This window comes from Peromyscus californicus, unplaced genomic scaffold (assembly GCF_007827085.1).
Source record: "Peromyscus californicus insignis strain IS unplaced genomic scaffold, ASM782708v3 Scaffold_2__1_contigs__length_46816999, whole genome shotgun sequence".
Taxonomy (NCBI): Eukaryota; Metazoa; Chordata; class Mammalia; order Rodentia; family Cricetidae; genus Peromyscus; species Peromyscus californicus.
The window spans coordinates 33,976,676-33,992,831 of record NW_026294540.1 but is presented as its reverse complement, the minus strand read 5'-3'; positions in this window follow the sequence as shown (position 1 = coordinate 33,992,831).

Below are 16,156 nucleotides of genomic sequence, written 5' to 3'. Positions count from 1 at the left end.
CTGACCATGTTTTCTTCTCAGTGCTGAGTGCCTGGGCAGGCTGCCCAGATACTGGGACAAGGACATAATTCCAGATCTTTCTTTGGGACCAACACAGCCCTGAGACCATGTTTGTGTGTGTGTGTGTGTGTGTGTGTGTGTGTGTGTGTGCGTGTGTGTGTGTGTCTACATGTATATGTATGTATACACACACATTAGATAGATGGATGATGGATGGATGGATGGATGGATGAATGGATGGGTGGGTGGGTGGATGGATATTCCAAGGCAGTAGAATTAGAATTGGGAGCCCAAGACCAGGCACCCTTACTAAGCTGTCCCTGTGATGGCCAGCCTCCTTGATGCCAACAGGCTCAGAGATGTATAGTAAACGTTTGTGGGCAATGTGAAGGATGTGTGTGAACACCCTGGCACTGAGGGAGTTCCAGGCAGAGAGCAGGGCTTCGGCCCTAGGAACATGCCTCCTGACACCTGCCAATGGCCACAGTTTGGGGTCTTTCTTACTGTCACCCCAGGGCTGCAATAATAACCAAAGATCAGGACCAGCAAGATGGTTGAGTGGGTGAAGGAGCTCGCACAGCAAGCCTGGTGACCTGAGTTTCATCCCCAGACACACATAAAATGGAAGGAAAGAACTCTACAAAGTTACCCTCTGACCTCCACATGTGTGCCATGGCATGCATGCCCACACAAACACACCATGCACACACATACCCACAACAACAATAAATAAAGTTTAGATTAAAAAAAGATGAGCCAGTGCGCGCGCCTTTAATCCTAGCACTCAGGAAGCAGAGGCAGGTGAGTTCAAGGCCAGCCTGGTCTACACATTGAGTTCCAGGACAGCTGGGGCCACAGAGAGAGACCCTGACTCAAAACAAAAACAAACAAACAAACCACAAAAAAAGAAAAGTTTGTTTACTCTACTAGACTCTAGTAACAGCGTGGCCCAGCTCAGTCTCTGAGTCCTACTGAGGACTTGCTTGGGGAAGGTTGGACTTAGAGGCCCCAGAGCCTAGGTAAGGGCGCTGGGAACAACACGGAGAAGACCTGCAGCTGCTGCGGTCTAACTGTCCCAGTGGCAGGAAGCAGCTGTCCCCATCTGCCAGCCTGGGCCCCATACTGCTGGGTCTGGCAGTGGACAGTGTCCCCGGGGCTCCGGGGCTCAAAGCATAGGCCTAGTGTCTCCAGCTCAGCTCAGCCTGCTTTACTCACAATTACTTTCCCTCTTTGTGGTCCCAGCTCAACGCCTGCAAAGCCTTCCTTCCCTCCCATCCCTGCTGGAACTTCATACCATGTGCGGTTCCTTATGGCATGCCAAGATAGGCCCTGCCAGATGTCCTCCTAACAGGGCCACCTAGGAAGCTCTGGAATGTAAAGCACAGATGTCAGGCCTTCCCTAGCATCCATTCAGGGACATGGGAAGTGGGAACACCTGAGGATGAGGAAGGAATTCAGGAAGTTCAGACTTACCTTCTCAGCATCTCGCTGGGGGCCTGGGCTTCATCCTTTCCATTAAAAGGGAAGCTAACCTCCTCCATCAGGACCGCTGATGATCCCTAACCACTTCCTTGCTGGACAGCCAGCTTCCTCTCAAAAACCTTAGGCAAGTTGGCACATCTCTGCCAATGCAAACCCACCCCTTCCCCTGTGACCTGTAACCATCATCCAATCAGGGATGAAGGGTTTTTTTTGGAGGGGTGCTGTTGAGACTGGATTTCTCTGTGTAGTCCTGGCTGTCCTGAAACTCACTCTGTAGACTAGGCTGGCCTCAAACTCACAGAGATCTGCCTGCCCCTGCCTCTTGAGTGCTGGGATTAAAGGTGTGCGCCATTATGCCCAGCTAAAAGAAGACATTTTAAAGAGACTTGTGGCCCTCTTTTTAACTGAGTCCCAAGAAGTTGGATTTCTCCCAGGAATTTCATGCTAGGAGAAGGAAAAATCTGGGACCTAGTACCAGCCAGAGGAGGATCTTGTCTCCCAAGAAGTAGATTTCACACAGTTCTGACAATTTATCTGGCCACCTTGCAGAAGACACTGAACCTGAGAAAATGTTGGATCAGTGATGGGCAGTAACCATGCCTTGATTTGGACTGCTTAGCTACACATACCCCGGTCCTCTGTTTAAAGGTAAGCTTCGGGACTGAGGAGATGGCTCAGCCACTAAAATACCTACAGGGCAAGCCTAAGGGCCTGAATTCAGATCCCCAGCACCTGAGTAAAGGCTAGCCCAAGAGCTTTTATGGTGGAGCTGGGTATGGTGGAGCATGTCTTTAACCCCAGGTTTCAGAAGACAGAGACAGAGGCAGGCTGATCTCTGAGTCTGAAGCCAGCCTGGTTTACACAGAGAGTTCCAGGCAACCAATGAGACAAGATGGAGGGGCTAGAGAGATGACTCTGTGGATAAAGGTGCTGGTCACTAAGAGTTCAATCCCAGGACCCACCTAGTAGGACTGTCTTCTGGGGCTGGAGAGATGGCTCAGTGGTTAAGAGCACTGGCTACTATTGCAGAGGACCTGGGTTCAATTCCCAGCACTCACATGGCAGCTTACAATCACATGTAAAGCCAGCTCTAAGGGATCTGATGCCCTCTTCTGACTTCCGCAGGCACCAGGCACACATGTGACGCACATGCACACATCCAGGCAAACATTCATGCACATAACATAAAATAAATATGTCTCTCAAAAAAAGTAGGAAAGCAACTGGAGAAGGCATGGATCTCTGCCTGCCACCAACATGCATGTGTACCCACACCTATGTGCACCCGTGTTTTTAACCTCTGGGCCATTCCTATAGGCACTATGTATTTGTTTTTGAGATAGAATCTCACACCATAGCCTCAAACTTAGAGTTCTTCTGCCTCAGGTTCCAGTGGCTGGTGGGACACCAGCATGCCACCACAACCAGCTTGAAACAATCATTTTATTACTGTCCCCAAGCCACTGGGTCAGTGTGATGGCTATTCCTGGTTGTCAACTTGACTACATCTGAATAAACTAAAACCCAAGTGGCTTGGGTACACCAGTGAGGGATTTTTTTTTCTTAGATAAATCATTCAAAGTGGGAAGAGCCACTTTTAATCCAGATCTTTTTTCGAGACAGGGTTTCTAGAACTCACTCTGTAGACCATGCTAGAATGCAGAGATCTGCCTGCCTCTGCCTCCCAAGTGCTGGGATTAAAGGTGTGTGCCACCACCGCCTGGCTTATGAGATGGGAAACTCCACCTGTAATCTGGACCACAGCATCTGCTGGCAGCCTATATAAAGGAAGCAGAAGAAAGAATATTTTGCTCTTTGCCTGTTTGCTCTCTTGCTAGCAAGTCCATTCCTTTACTGGCATTAGAGCTGACTTCTCCTGGATTCCAGTATATACTGAAAACCAGCTGAGATACCCAGCCTTATGGACTGAACAACTACTGGATTCTTGGACCTTCCGTTGGTAGATAGTTATTGTTGGATGAGCTGGACTACGGCCTGTAAGCCACTCTAATAAATCACTTTATATCTATAAATACATATAGATATATAGATACATAGACTCATTTCTTTTTTTTTTTTTTTTTTTTCGAGACAGGGTTTCTCTGTGTAGTTTTGGTGCCTGTCCTGGATCTCCCTCTGTAGACCAGGCTGGCCTCGAACTCATAGAGATCCGCCTGGCTCTGCCTCCCAAGCGCTGGGGTTAAAGGCGTGCGCCACCACCACCTGGTGACTCATTCTCTCACTTGTTCCTCCACAGAACCCTGTGTCATTCAGTCAGGCATGCAGTCACTGGCAGCAAGTGACATCTGGGGCCAGGGTGGCAGTGGGAATAACCTGGAGGCTGCCTGGAGCTGCCTCCCCTCTGGTAGCTCCACATGGCTGTGCCCAATGCCATTAACCTATGCAGGAGAGGGCCGTCTAGTGCTGAGGTGGGGCTCATCAGTTACTGGCTGTGGAGTAGTATGTCATGTCTTAGTTAGGGCTGTTAGTGCTGCGACAAAACACCATGACCAAAAAGCAAGCTGGGGAGGAAAGGGTTTATTCAGTTCACACCTCTGCATTGCTGTTCATCGCCAAAGGAAGTCAGGACAAGAACTCAAGCAACCTACAGGCAGGAGCTGATACAGAGACCAGGGAGGGGGGCTGATACTGACTTTTTTTTTCTTTCTTTCTTTCTTTTTTTTTTTTTTTTTTTTGGTTTTTTGAGACAGGTTTTTTCTGTGTGGTTTTGGTGCCTGTCCTGGAGCTTGCTCTGTAGACCAGGCTGGCCTCAAATTCGCAGAGATCCGCCTGGCTCTGCCTCCCAAGCGCTGGGATTAAAGGCAAGCGCCACCACTGCCCGACTCAGCCTGCTTTCTTATAGAACCCAGGACCACCAGGTGCCCAGGGATGGCACCACCCACAGTGGACTGGGCCCTCCCCCATGGATCACTAGTTGAGAAAAATGCCTTACAGCTGGATCTCATGGAGGCATTTCCTCAACCGAGGCTCCTTCCTCTCTGATGATTCTAGCTTGTGTCAAGTTGACACACAAAACCAGTCAAAAACATAAAGTTTCATCTCTGGCCTGTTTACTGACCTGTCAAATGGCTACTCGGGGGTGTTGCTGAGAAGCCCTCAGAGAAGCCTTCATAGTGGTGAGGCCTGGAATAGTGAGGCCCAGGATGCCCTGGATGTGCTGTTCCCTTTCCAACCCCTCTGCCCACTACGTTTAGAATCGGCTTCTCTGTCTGGGAAGCCTCATGCTGACTGCGTCTCAGAGCCATAAACCAGCAACACGTCTGTGTTCCCGGGAGAGCAGTGTGGTGCCCATCTACAGTCCAGAGAAGTGTCCAGGGTTTCCTCTGCAGAAGAATGGTTTTAACAGAAGGAACAAGGTAGGCTAATTAAATTCCCTGCTGCAATGTTCCAGCAGCAGCAACCGTAGCAGCAGCAGCAGCAGCTTCAGGAAGCCCATGAGCCTGAGCCAGACGTGGTGGGGCATGCCTGTAATCTCAGCACTGAAGGGGCCAAGGAAGGAATATTTTGAGTTCTGAGCCAGCCTGGGCTACATAGCAGGACTTTGTCTCAAAAATCTAGGGCTGGGATAGGAGGTACTCAGTCAGTAAAGTGTTTGTCATGGCCTTAGGGTTCGTTCACATTCTTTCAATGTATTTATTTTGTTTTTGTTTTTCGATTTCTTTTTATAACAGCCCTGGCTATTCTGGAACTTGCTTTGTAGACCAGGCTGGCCTTGAACTTGCAGAGATCCACCTGCCTCTGCCTCCTGAGTGCTGGAATCAAAGGCATGTGCAACCACTGCCCAGCTCAACGTTATTTCTTTTCTTTTCTTTTCTTTTTTTTTCTTTTCTTTTTTTAAGATTTATTTATTTATTATGTATACAGTGTTCTGCCTGCATTCGTGCCAGAAGAGGGCACCAGATCTCATTATAGGTGGTTGTGAGCCATCATGTGGTTGCTGGGAATTGAACTCATGACCTCTGGAAGAACAGATGATGCTCTTAACCTCTGAGCCATCTCTCCAGCCCTCAACGTTATTTCTTAAATGATGAATATGTTCCCAATTCTTCATGACTTTAAAAGTAGAGGAGGCTAGGGGGTATGTCACAGTGGTAAAGCTCCTGCCTAGAATCCTCCAGTGAGGGGCTGGAGTGTATCTAAGTGGTGGAGCACCTGCCTAGAATCCCCCAGTGAGGGGCTGGGGTGTGGCTCAGTGGTAGAGCCCCTGCCTAGAATCCCCCAGTGAGGGGCTGGGGTGTGGCTTAGCAGTAGAGCACTTTCCTAGAATATGCAAAATCCTAGGTTCCATCCCTAGGACCAGAAATGGGGCCAGGCAGTCAGGGCCCAGCAGCCTCTGCACTTGACACCTGAGACCTGTTGGGCAGCTAGCCTCCAGCACTGGGCAAACCCTGGCTGGCAAGCGGAAGCCCAGAGAGGCAGCTCTGGCCAGGGACTGAAACCTGCTTTTCAACAATTGTCTGAAAATAGCACCGGCAGCTCACACGGAAATGAATCCTCCCTCGTCATGATCACGGGGAGGCAGGGGGGACAGGAAGAGTTATTGACGCCGGTAGCATGCAGGGGAGGTACCTCCTGACCTCAAAAGACTCCTGGGCACTGATTTGTCAACCCTGGGTCCCAAATGCCTGGGGGTGGTGATGGCCAGTGGTCTCCTGGGGAGCCTCCAGGAAAGTCAGACAATGGGAGGCAGGAACTTTCTGTCCAGGATGGAGGGAAGGACTGGCCAGATCTGGGAGACATTTGGTCCTACCTGCCAATGTATCTACCTTTTTTTAAATTTTTTAATTTTTATTTTGGGTTTTCAAGATGGGATTTCTCTGTAGTTCTGGCTGTCCTGGAACTCAGTTTGTAGATCAGGTTGGCCTGGAAATCACAGAGATCCGCCTGCCTCTGCCTCCCCAGTACTGGGATTAAAGGCGTGTGCCACCATCACCCGGCTCAATGTGTCTATCTTAACTCACCCCCTTTAGGCCTCAGGCTCCCTTTCTGTTCTTTTTTTTTAAGACCTATTATTATTTTCTGTATGAGTGTTTGATTGGTCTGTGCACCACATGTATGCCTGGTGTCCTCAAAGGCCAGAAGAAGGCATCAGACCTTCTGGAACTGGAGTACAGACAGTTGTACGGCCCCATGTAGGTGCTGAGCACCAAACCTGAGTCCTTTGCAAGAGCAGAAAGTGCTCTTAACTGCTGGGCCATTTCTTTACATCTCTCTTTGATTGTCATGTGTTTATGTGTGTACATGTTGGTGTGTGGAGGTGCATGCATGTGCATATGAATATAGAGGCCAGATTTCAGTGTTATTACTCAGGCTTCATCTACCTTTTCTTCTTTTTTTTTTTTTTTAAAGATTTATTTATTTATTTATTATGTATACAGTGTTCTGTCTGCACATATTCCTGCAAGCCAGAAGAGGGCACCAGATCTCATTACAGATGGTTGTGAGCTACCATGTGGTTCCTGGGAATTGAACTCAGGACCTTTGTAAGAACAAGCAGTGCTCTTAACCTCTGAGCCATCTCTCCAGCCCCCCCATCTACCTTTTCTTAAAAAAGATTTATTTATTCATGTATTATTTTATGTGTATGAGTGCTCTGTCTTCATGCACACCAGAAGAAGGAATCCGATCCCATTACAGATGGTTGTAAGCCACGATGTGGTTGCTAGGAATTGAACTCAGGACCTCTGGAAGAGCAGTCAAGTGTTCTTAACCATTGAGCCATCTCTCCAGCCCCACCTGCTCTTTAAAAAAAAGGCTTGTTTTGCCGTGTGGTGATGGTGCATACCTTTAATCCCAGCACTTGGGAGGCAGAGGTAGGTGGATCTCTGTGAGTTCGAGACCAGCCTGGTCTAGAGTGAGATCCAAGACAGTCAGGGCTACACAGAGAAACCCTGTCTTGAAAAATTAAAAAAAAAAAAAAAGGGTTATTTTTTATTATTATTATTATTTTTGTTTTTTGGGTTTTTTTTTGTTTTTTTGTTTTTCTGGAGCTGAGGACTGAACCCAGGGCCTTGCGCTTGCTAGGCAAGCACTCTACCACTGAGCTAAATCCCCAACCCTGAGTTTTTATTATTATTGTTATTATTTTTTTTAGTTATGTGTGTGTGTATGTGTGTGCAGGTGCCCTCAGAGGCCAGAGGCATCAGAATCTACTAGAGCTGTTAGAAAACAAAACTCAGGTCCTCTGCAAGTCCGTCCTTAACTGCTGAGCCGTCTCTCCAGCTCCCATCTTTTTTGTTGAACACAGGGTCTTTCACTGGCCAGGAACTCACTGATTGGGCTAGGTGGGCTGGCCAGTGAACCACAGCGGTCTGCCCGTCTCTGCCTCCCCAGCACTGGGATTACAAGCACAAGCCACCGTGCCTAGGTTTAAAACATGGAATTCAGGACCAATAGAATTATCTCTCCAGCCCTTTTTTTTTTCTTCTTAAAAAATTATTAGCGTGTGTGTGTGTGTGTGTGTGTGTGTGTGTGTGTGTGTGTGTGTGTGTGTGTATGCACATACAGGAATGCATGTGCCATGGGACATGTGTGGAGGTCAGAGGACAGCTCTCTGAAAGTCCGTTTCCATCCTGTTCAGTCCCGTTGTTTCTGTAGCGTTGCATACTCCAGGCTGTTCTGTCTGCAGCATTGCATACTCCAGGCTGTTGTCTGCAGCATTGCATACTCCAGGCCGTTGCTGTCTGCAGCATTGCATACTCCAGGCTGTTCTGTCTGCAGCATTGCATACTCCAGGCTGTTGTCTGCAGCATTGCATACTCCAGGCTGTTGTCTGCAGCATTGCATACTCCAGGCTGTTGTGTCTGCAGCGTTGCATGCTCCAGGCTACCTGGCCTGGAGCTTTTGGATAACCCTCCTGTCTACTGCTTCCCATTTTTCCATAGGGATGCTGAAACTAAAGATATGCACTACCACCTCCAACTGTTTACGTGGATTCCAGGGTTGTCGGGCTTGTGTGGTGAGTACTTTAACTGGCACAGCCATCTTGCCAGCCACCTTGTTTCTGTTGTTTTGAGACAGGGTCTCCTCGTGTAGCCCAGGCTATCTTCAAATTCAGGTCCTGTGATGACTATTCTTGGTTGTCAACTTGACTACATCTGGAGTCACCTAAAACCCAAATGAATGAGCACACCTGTAAGATTTTTTTTCTTAATTAAATCATTTGAAATGGGAAGACCCACTTTTTTTCCCCCTGGGGAGGGTTTCGAGGCAGGTTTTCTCTCTGCAGTCTTGGCTGTCCTGGAACTCACTCTGTACCAGGCTGGTCTTGAACTCAGAGATCTGCCTGCCTCTGCTTCCAGAGTGCTGGGATTAAAGGCATGTGCCACTACTGCCTGGCCTGAGAAGACCCACATCTAGTGGAGATCTTTGGGGTGGGAAGATCCACCTTTAATCTGGACTACACTTTCTGCTGGCAGCCTATATAAAGGACACATAAACATCCCTCCCCATCTCTTCCATATTGTATAAGCTCTGTTCCTCTAGGGAACCCTAACTAATTCAGGTCCCCTTGCTGGAGTGACAGGCCTGGCCCATCACACTGAGCACAGCCTCTTTCAATTCCTAATAACTCCAAGGCCACGCCACAAGGACAAACAGAAGTTCAGGTCTCGACATGTGGGCTCTGGAAGCTGGAAGGCACCAGCATTTAGACCGTAGAAGGCTGTGGGAGGGATTCCTGCCAAACTGGACCGTGCAGAGACCAGCGCAGCATGGCAGAAGTCAGAGCCAAACTGGAGAGTTCAGAGAGCTTGACTAGAGTCTGGTTAGGAATGGTGGGCATTGGAGGAACATGTCTGTCATCCCAGCATACAGGAAACCGAGGCAGAACTCTGTCTCAAGGAAAAGGACTGTGGCTGGGGACATAGCCCGTCAATAGAGTTCTTGCCCGGCATGCACAGGTCTCTGACTTCCATTCCCAGCACTGTGCAAACCTAGCGTGACACACACCTATAATCCCAGAGCTTGGGAGGTGGAGGCAAGGGGATCAGAAGCTCATGGCTATCCTAGGCTACATAGTATGTATGAGGCTAGTTATTTGATCTTCTGTGTGTGGAGAGAAGATCTGACGGGGAAAAAAATCACCCGCCCACAGGGGCCCAAATCACCCCTAGATGAAATCTACTACACTAGAACTCTCTAGATCTTTGACCCTTTGTGGAGTAATGAGCAGTGGTGGCTTCCTGTGTCACCTAGGTAATGGGAACTTACCTCACTGACAGGTACCCACTCCAGATACGCAGCTGCTGAGCTGCCCAGGGGGAGGGGTGTGGTCTCATAATTGAGACCACCTCCAGCCCACCTCCTCTGTGACTCACAGGGGTTGGGCCACAGGTCCTGGTAGGAGTGAATTTGGGCACTTTGACCTCAGCCACTGAGAAGGAGGTGGCCCTGAACAAGCGACTTACTTTGCCGCTAAGATCCGGGAACAGGGCTGGGAACGTAGCTCCATCAGTCAAGCGCTTGCTGAGCAAGCAGGAAGCTCTGGGATCCATCCCAGCAACACATAAGCCAAACATGATGGATGGCTCACACTCATACTTCCAGCTCTCAGAGGTAGAGGCAGGAGGATCAGGAGTTCAAGGTCATCCTTAGCTACACAGAAGTTCCAGGCTAGCCCTACCACAGACCAAAGTCCAACTTGCTAAGCTAATCAGTTTTTAGTGGCATTACTAACGGGAGTATGGGTGTGGGGGGGGGGCGTTACTCATGGAGCGGGGGTGGCTCAAAAGTGGCTGCATCATGGAAAAGTCCACCTCAACCAACAAAGGAGACAACTCAGTAAAGCTGCAACCCCGGAGCTCTCTGCAAGACGTGCGGGCAGCTCCACAGCCTGCAAATCTCAGTTGGTCACATTACCTCACCCAGCAATTAATTAATTGTTCCTTGTATAAAACTGGGGAGGGGTCTGCAAGAGTCTTCCAAGTTTTCACTTTCCTGGACGTGGTGGCCATTTGTTTATCTCCATGAGTCTCCTGGAGGGGTGTTTTAATGCCCAGGAAGCTGCCATACAATAGGTGCAGTGGTTGGCTCCCACACAGGAGGCTGAGACAGAAGGATTACCTGAAATCACAGTAAAATCCAAGTGATTGTCATCTTAAAGCAGAGGACATGGCACAGAGATGGTGACTATGTGCCCAAGGCCACACAGCTGGACAAAGGCCAAGGTGCTTTTTTTTTTTTTCAGAGCTGAGGACCGAACCCATGGCCTTGCACTTGCTAGGCAAGCGCTCTACCACTGAACTAAATCCCCAAGCCCCCAAGGTGCTTTTGAAAACTAAACTATGCCCGCCCTCTTCAGGCCTGCTGTGTTCCCTTCTCTCGCCTATACAGGACTAAGACCCCCCTCTTCTGGCAGCCATAGCCAGGCTACCCTTCTTAACCCAGAAGCCACCATGGATACCTGTAGCTCTCCTCCTAGCCCTCAGGGAATGCTGGAGATGGGAGCTCACTCCCCCTACCCTCCTGGGAGGGACCTGGACTCAGAGAAATATCCCTGAGGGCATAGCTGTGGCTGGACAAGAGAGCCAGATCTGCTCACAGTCTCCATTTGTCCGTTCATTGATTTCCCCCCTCATGAAAATGAAGGGGCCGGCAGTTCTGGCTAAATACTACATCCGTCATTAGAGCAGGAGGCAGCCATTGCACTGGCATGAACTTCCATCTGCCGTGACATCCGTCTCAAAGGCCTAGGCAGCAGACACTGACCTAGCAGCACTGGAGGGCCATGCTCCAATGTCTAAGGGGACACTGGAGTCTGGCCTCTCCAAGGATCTAGTTTTTCTTTTCAGGGGTCTGAGCTCCCGGGAAAGGGATGTTTAGGGGACCAATAAGGGTAGAACTGCCACCCTTTCCCATCAGGCTGGTGCTAGCCCACTCTTATTGCTTAATGATTGCTGTTGCTAGCCTCAGTTTACCTCCCTTTTTCCAGCTTTGCCAGGGCCATCTGAGTTCTTCCCATCTCCTGCCTCTCTGGAGGAGGGCATTTAGTCCTCCTAGGATGCCCAGCCTCCCTATGAGTGTGGATTTCTCTCCCCAGGATGCCCAGGCTCCCTATGAGTGTGGATTTCTCTCCCCAGGATGCCCAGCCTCCCTATGAGTGTGGATTTCTCTCCCCAGGATGCCCAGCCTCCCTATGAGTGTGGATTTCCCTCCCACAAGGACCAACCCAGGACAGCTGGGATGAAGGGCGTGTCCTGCTTTAGCTTCAGGCACTGGTGGTTACAAGACCCTTCCCAGGGCAACAAGGGACAGATTACTAGGGTGTAACCCACATCACCTCTGCCATAAAAGCCATCATAAAAGGGAGCATTTATCTGGGCAAGCCAAGCCATGGCCACAGGTCTCCACAGCCACTCAGCAACTGAACCCATGTGAAATGGGTCGGGTGGGGCATCCGATCATAATCCCAGCACTCAGGAGCTGGAGATGGGAATCCCGAGTTCCAAAGTCTTGATACATAGCTCAGGTTGTTAAACTCACGACCCTCCTGCCTCAGCCTCCCAGGTGCTGGTATTACAGGTGTGTACCACCGCAGCCAGCTGTGACTGTGTGTATGTGTGTGTGTGAGTGTGTACATCCATGCTTGAGCATGTTGAGGCCAGAGGGAAAGCTCAGGTATTGTGTCTTAGGTGCTACCTACCTTGTTTCTTCTGACAGGCTCTCACTGGCTTGTCAAGTGAGCCCCAGGGACTCGCCGATCTCACTTCTCCAGTACAGGAATAACATACAACTTGTTGTTTTCCTCCAATATTTATTTTTTAAATGTGTACAGTGTTTTGCCTTCATATCTATCTGTGTACCACATGTGTGCCTGGTGCCCTCGAAGGCCAGAAAAGGGTGTGTGGTTCCCTGGAACTGGAGTTACAGGCAGTTAAGAGCTGCCATGGTAAGTCCTGGAAACTGAAGTCAAGTCCTTTGCAAAAATAGCAAATGCCTTAACCATTGAGCCATCTCTCTAGCACCCCACCTTTTTATTCAAGTTTTGGGGTCAAGCTCAAGTCCTCATGTTTGCCCTGCCCGTTTTTTATTTTTTTATTTATTTTTATTTATTTATTTTTTTTTTGGTTTTTCGAGACAGGGTTTCTCTGTGTAGCTTTGCGCCTTTTCCTGGAACTCACTTGGTAGCCCAGGCTGGCCTCGAACTCACAGAGATCCGCCTGGCTCTGCCTCCCGAGTGCTGGGATTAAAGGCGTGCGCCACCACCGCCCGGCCCGTTTTTTATTTTTGAAACAGGGTCTCTATATGTTGCCCTGGCTGTCCTGGAGCTCGCTATATAGACCAGGTTTAGTCTTGAACCCACAGAGACTCACCTCTGCCTCTGCCTTCCCAGTGCTGGGATTAAAGATTCGAGTCACCACGCCTGGCTTTTCTGAATCTTTTGCTTTGAAAGAACTAAGGAGAATAAGGTATCCTAACAAAATCTCCATGACCTCTGGGAGAGAGTCCCACACAAACCATTTGACTTCTGGGAGAGAGTCCCTCAGAGAGGACCACCTGGGACAGGTCCAGCTGTGCATGGGGTCGCGGGAGCACTGGTGAGGATGAAGGGAACCATCCTCCAGATCTTGGGGGATGGCTCTGAAAATACCTTGGCGATATGGGTGTTGCTGTCACTGCTGTTGTAGGCAGGTCATAGCTGACACAGGCAGACCTGGATGGCTCCCCCTAGTGGTCAGTGCCGGAAGAACATTTAGGAGCTAGCATAGGCCATTGTAACAGGTCATGGTGTCTGCAAACATTCTGGGCTACAGTGTGGAACGGACTGCACAGAAAGCCAAGGGCTTCAGGATACTCGCTCCAGTTGTCCCCAACATGTGTCCAGAGTGCCTCATGACTCACTCCAAAAAGTTCTAGGAAGGCCTGGTGTGGGGGGTTGAGAGCCTTGGTCACTGTTGCTAGGGCTGGGGTGTGCCTCCTGTTCACTTGGTTCTTAGCCCTGGGCATCACTTAGGTCTGAATGGAGGACGTTGAAATGCATTCTGGGACTGGAGAGACACCTCAGAGGTTAAGAGCACTGACTGTTCTTCCAGAGACCCTGAGTTCAATTCCCAGTAACCATATGGTGGCTCACAACCATCTGTAATGAGATATGGCACCATTTCTGGCTTGCAGACATACATGCAGGCAGAATACTGTATACATAATAAATCTAAAAAAAAAATGCATTCTGGGCATTGCCTCCCATCCAAGGGTCGCAGGACCATCACCCTCCAACTGTGTCCTTCCTCTGGGACAAGATGGCTCCCATCCAAGGACATCTTGGTACTCCTAGGCAAGCGTCTAGGACTCAGACCACTGCATTGGGCTGGAGTAAAGGAGGCTCTGAGTTGAACTGTGCTCTTGTCTCCCACCAAGGCGTATTGAGGAGAGCCATACATCAGCACATTCCCACATTGGAGAGAAATGGCTTTCTATCCATTGCTTACTAAAAAAATGAGAAACCCATGCTCATGGATAGGCAGGACTAACATAGTAAAAATGGCAATCTTACCAAAAGCAATCTACAGATTCAATGCAATCCCCATCAAAATACCAACACAATTCTTCACAGACCTGGAAAGAATAATACTCAACTTCATATGGAAAAACAAAAAACCCAGGATAGCCAAAGGAATCCTGTACAATAACACAACCTCTGGAGGCATCACGATCCCTGACTTCAAGCTCTACTATAGAGCTACAGTAATAAAAACAGCTTGGTACTGGCATAAAAACCGACATGTGGACCAATGGAATCGAATTGAAGACCCTGACATTAATCCGCACACCTATGAACATATAATTTTTGACAAAGAAGCCAAAAGTGCACAATGGAAAAAAGAAAGCATCTTCAACAAATGGTGCTGGCAAAACTGGATATCAACATGTAGAAGGTTGCAAATAGATCCATATCTATCACCGTGCACAAAACTTAAGTCCAAGTGGATCAAGGACCTCAACATAAATCCAGCTACTCTGAACCTGCTAGAAGAGAAAGTAGGAAGTAGTCTTGAACGCATTGGCATAGGAGACCACTTCCTAAATAGAACACCAGTAGCACAGACTCTGAGAGAAACAATCAATCAATGGGACCTCTTGAAACTGAGAAGCTTTTGTAGAGCAAAGGATACCGTCAACAAGGCAAAGCGACAGCCTACAGAATGGGAAAAGATCTTCACCAACCCCACATCTGACAGAGGACTGATATCCAGAATATATAAGGAACTCAAGAAATTAGACATCAAAATGCCCAACAGTCCAATTAAGAAATGGGCTATAAAGCCGGGCGGTGGTGGCGCACGCCTTTAATCCCAGCACTCGGGAGGCAGAGCCAGGTGGATCTCTGTGAGTTCGAGGCCAGCCTGGTCTCCAAAGCGAGTTCCAGGAAAGGCGCAAAGCTACACAGAGAAACCCTGTCTCGAAAAACAAAACAAAAACAAAAACAAAAACAAAAAAAAAAAAAAAAAGAAATGGGCTATAGAACTAAACAGAGAATTCTCAACAGAGGAAACTTAAATGGCCGAAAAACATTTAAGGAATTGCTCAACATCCCTAATCATCAGGGAAATGCAAATCAAAACAACTCTGAGCCGGGCGGTGGTGGCGCACGCCTTTAATCCCAGCACTCGGGAGGCAGAGCCAGGCGGATCTCTGTGAGTTCGAGGCCAGCCTGGTCTCCAAAGCAAGTTCCAGGAAAGGCGCAAAGCTACACAGAGAAACCCTGTCTCGAAAAACCAAAAAAAAAAAAAAAAAAAAAAAAAAAAAACAACAACTCTGAGATACCACCTTACGCCTGTCAGAATGGCTAAGATCAAAAACACTGAAGAGACCTTATGCTGGAGAGGATGTGGAGCTAGGGGAACTCTCCTCCACTGCTGGTGGGAATGCAAGCTTGTACAACCACTTTGGAAATCAATATGGCGCTTTCTTAGAAAATTGGGAATCCATCTCCCCCAAGACCCAGCTATACCACTCTTGGGCATATACCCAAGGAATGCTCAACCACACCATAAGAGCACTTGTTCAGCTATGTTCATATCAGCATTGTTTGTAATAGCCAGAACATGGAAACAACCTAGATGCCCTTCAACTGAAGAATGGATAAACAAAATGTGGTACATATACACAATGGAATACTACTCAGCAGAGAAAAACAATGACATCATGAGGTTTGCAGACAAATGGATGGATCTAGAAAAAATCATCCTGAGTGAGGTAACCCAGACTCAGAAAGACAAACATGGTATGTACTCACTCATAGCAGGATACTAGATGTGGAACAAGGATGACTTGTCTGCTACTCACATCACCAGGGAGGCTCCCTGGAAAACAGGACCCCAAGAAAGACACGGGGATCGCCCAATGACAGAGAAATGGAATGAGATCTACATGAACAATCTGGACATGAGTGGGGGTAGTGAAAGGCGAGGGTCGAGGGAAAGAGAGCTTGGGGGAGCGGGAGATCCCAGCTGGATCAAGAACAGAGAGGGAGAACAAGGAATAGGAGACCATGGTAAATAAAGACCACATGAGAATAGGAAGAAGCAAAGTGCTAGAGAGGCCCACAGAAATCCACAAAGATACCCACACAACAGACTGCTGGCAATGGTCGAGAGACAGCCCGAACTGACCTACTCTGGTGATGGGATGGCCAAACACCCTAATTGTCATG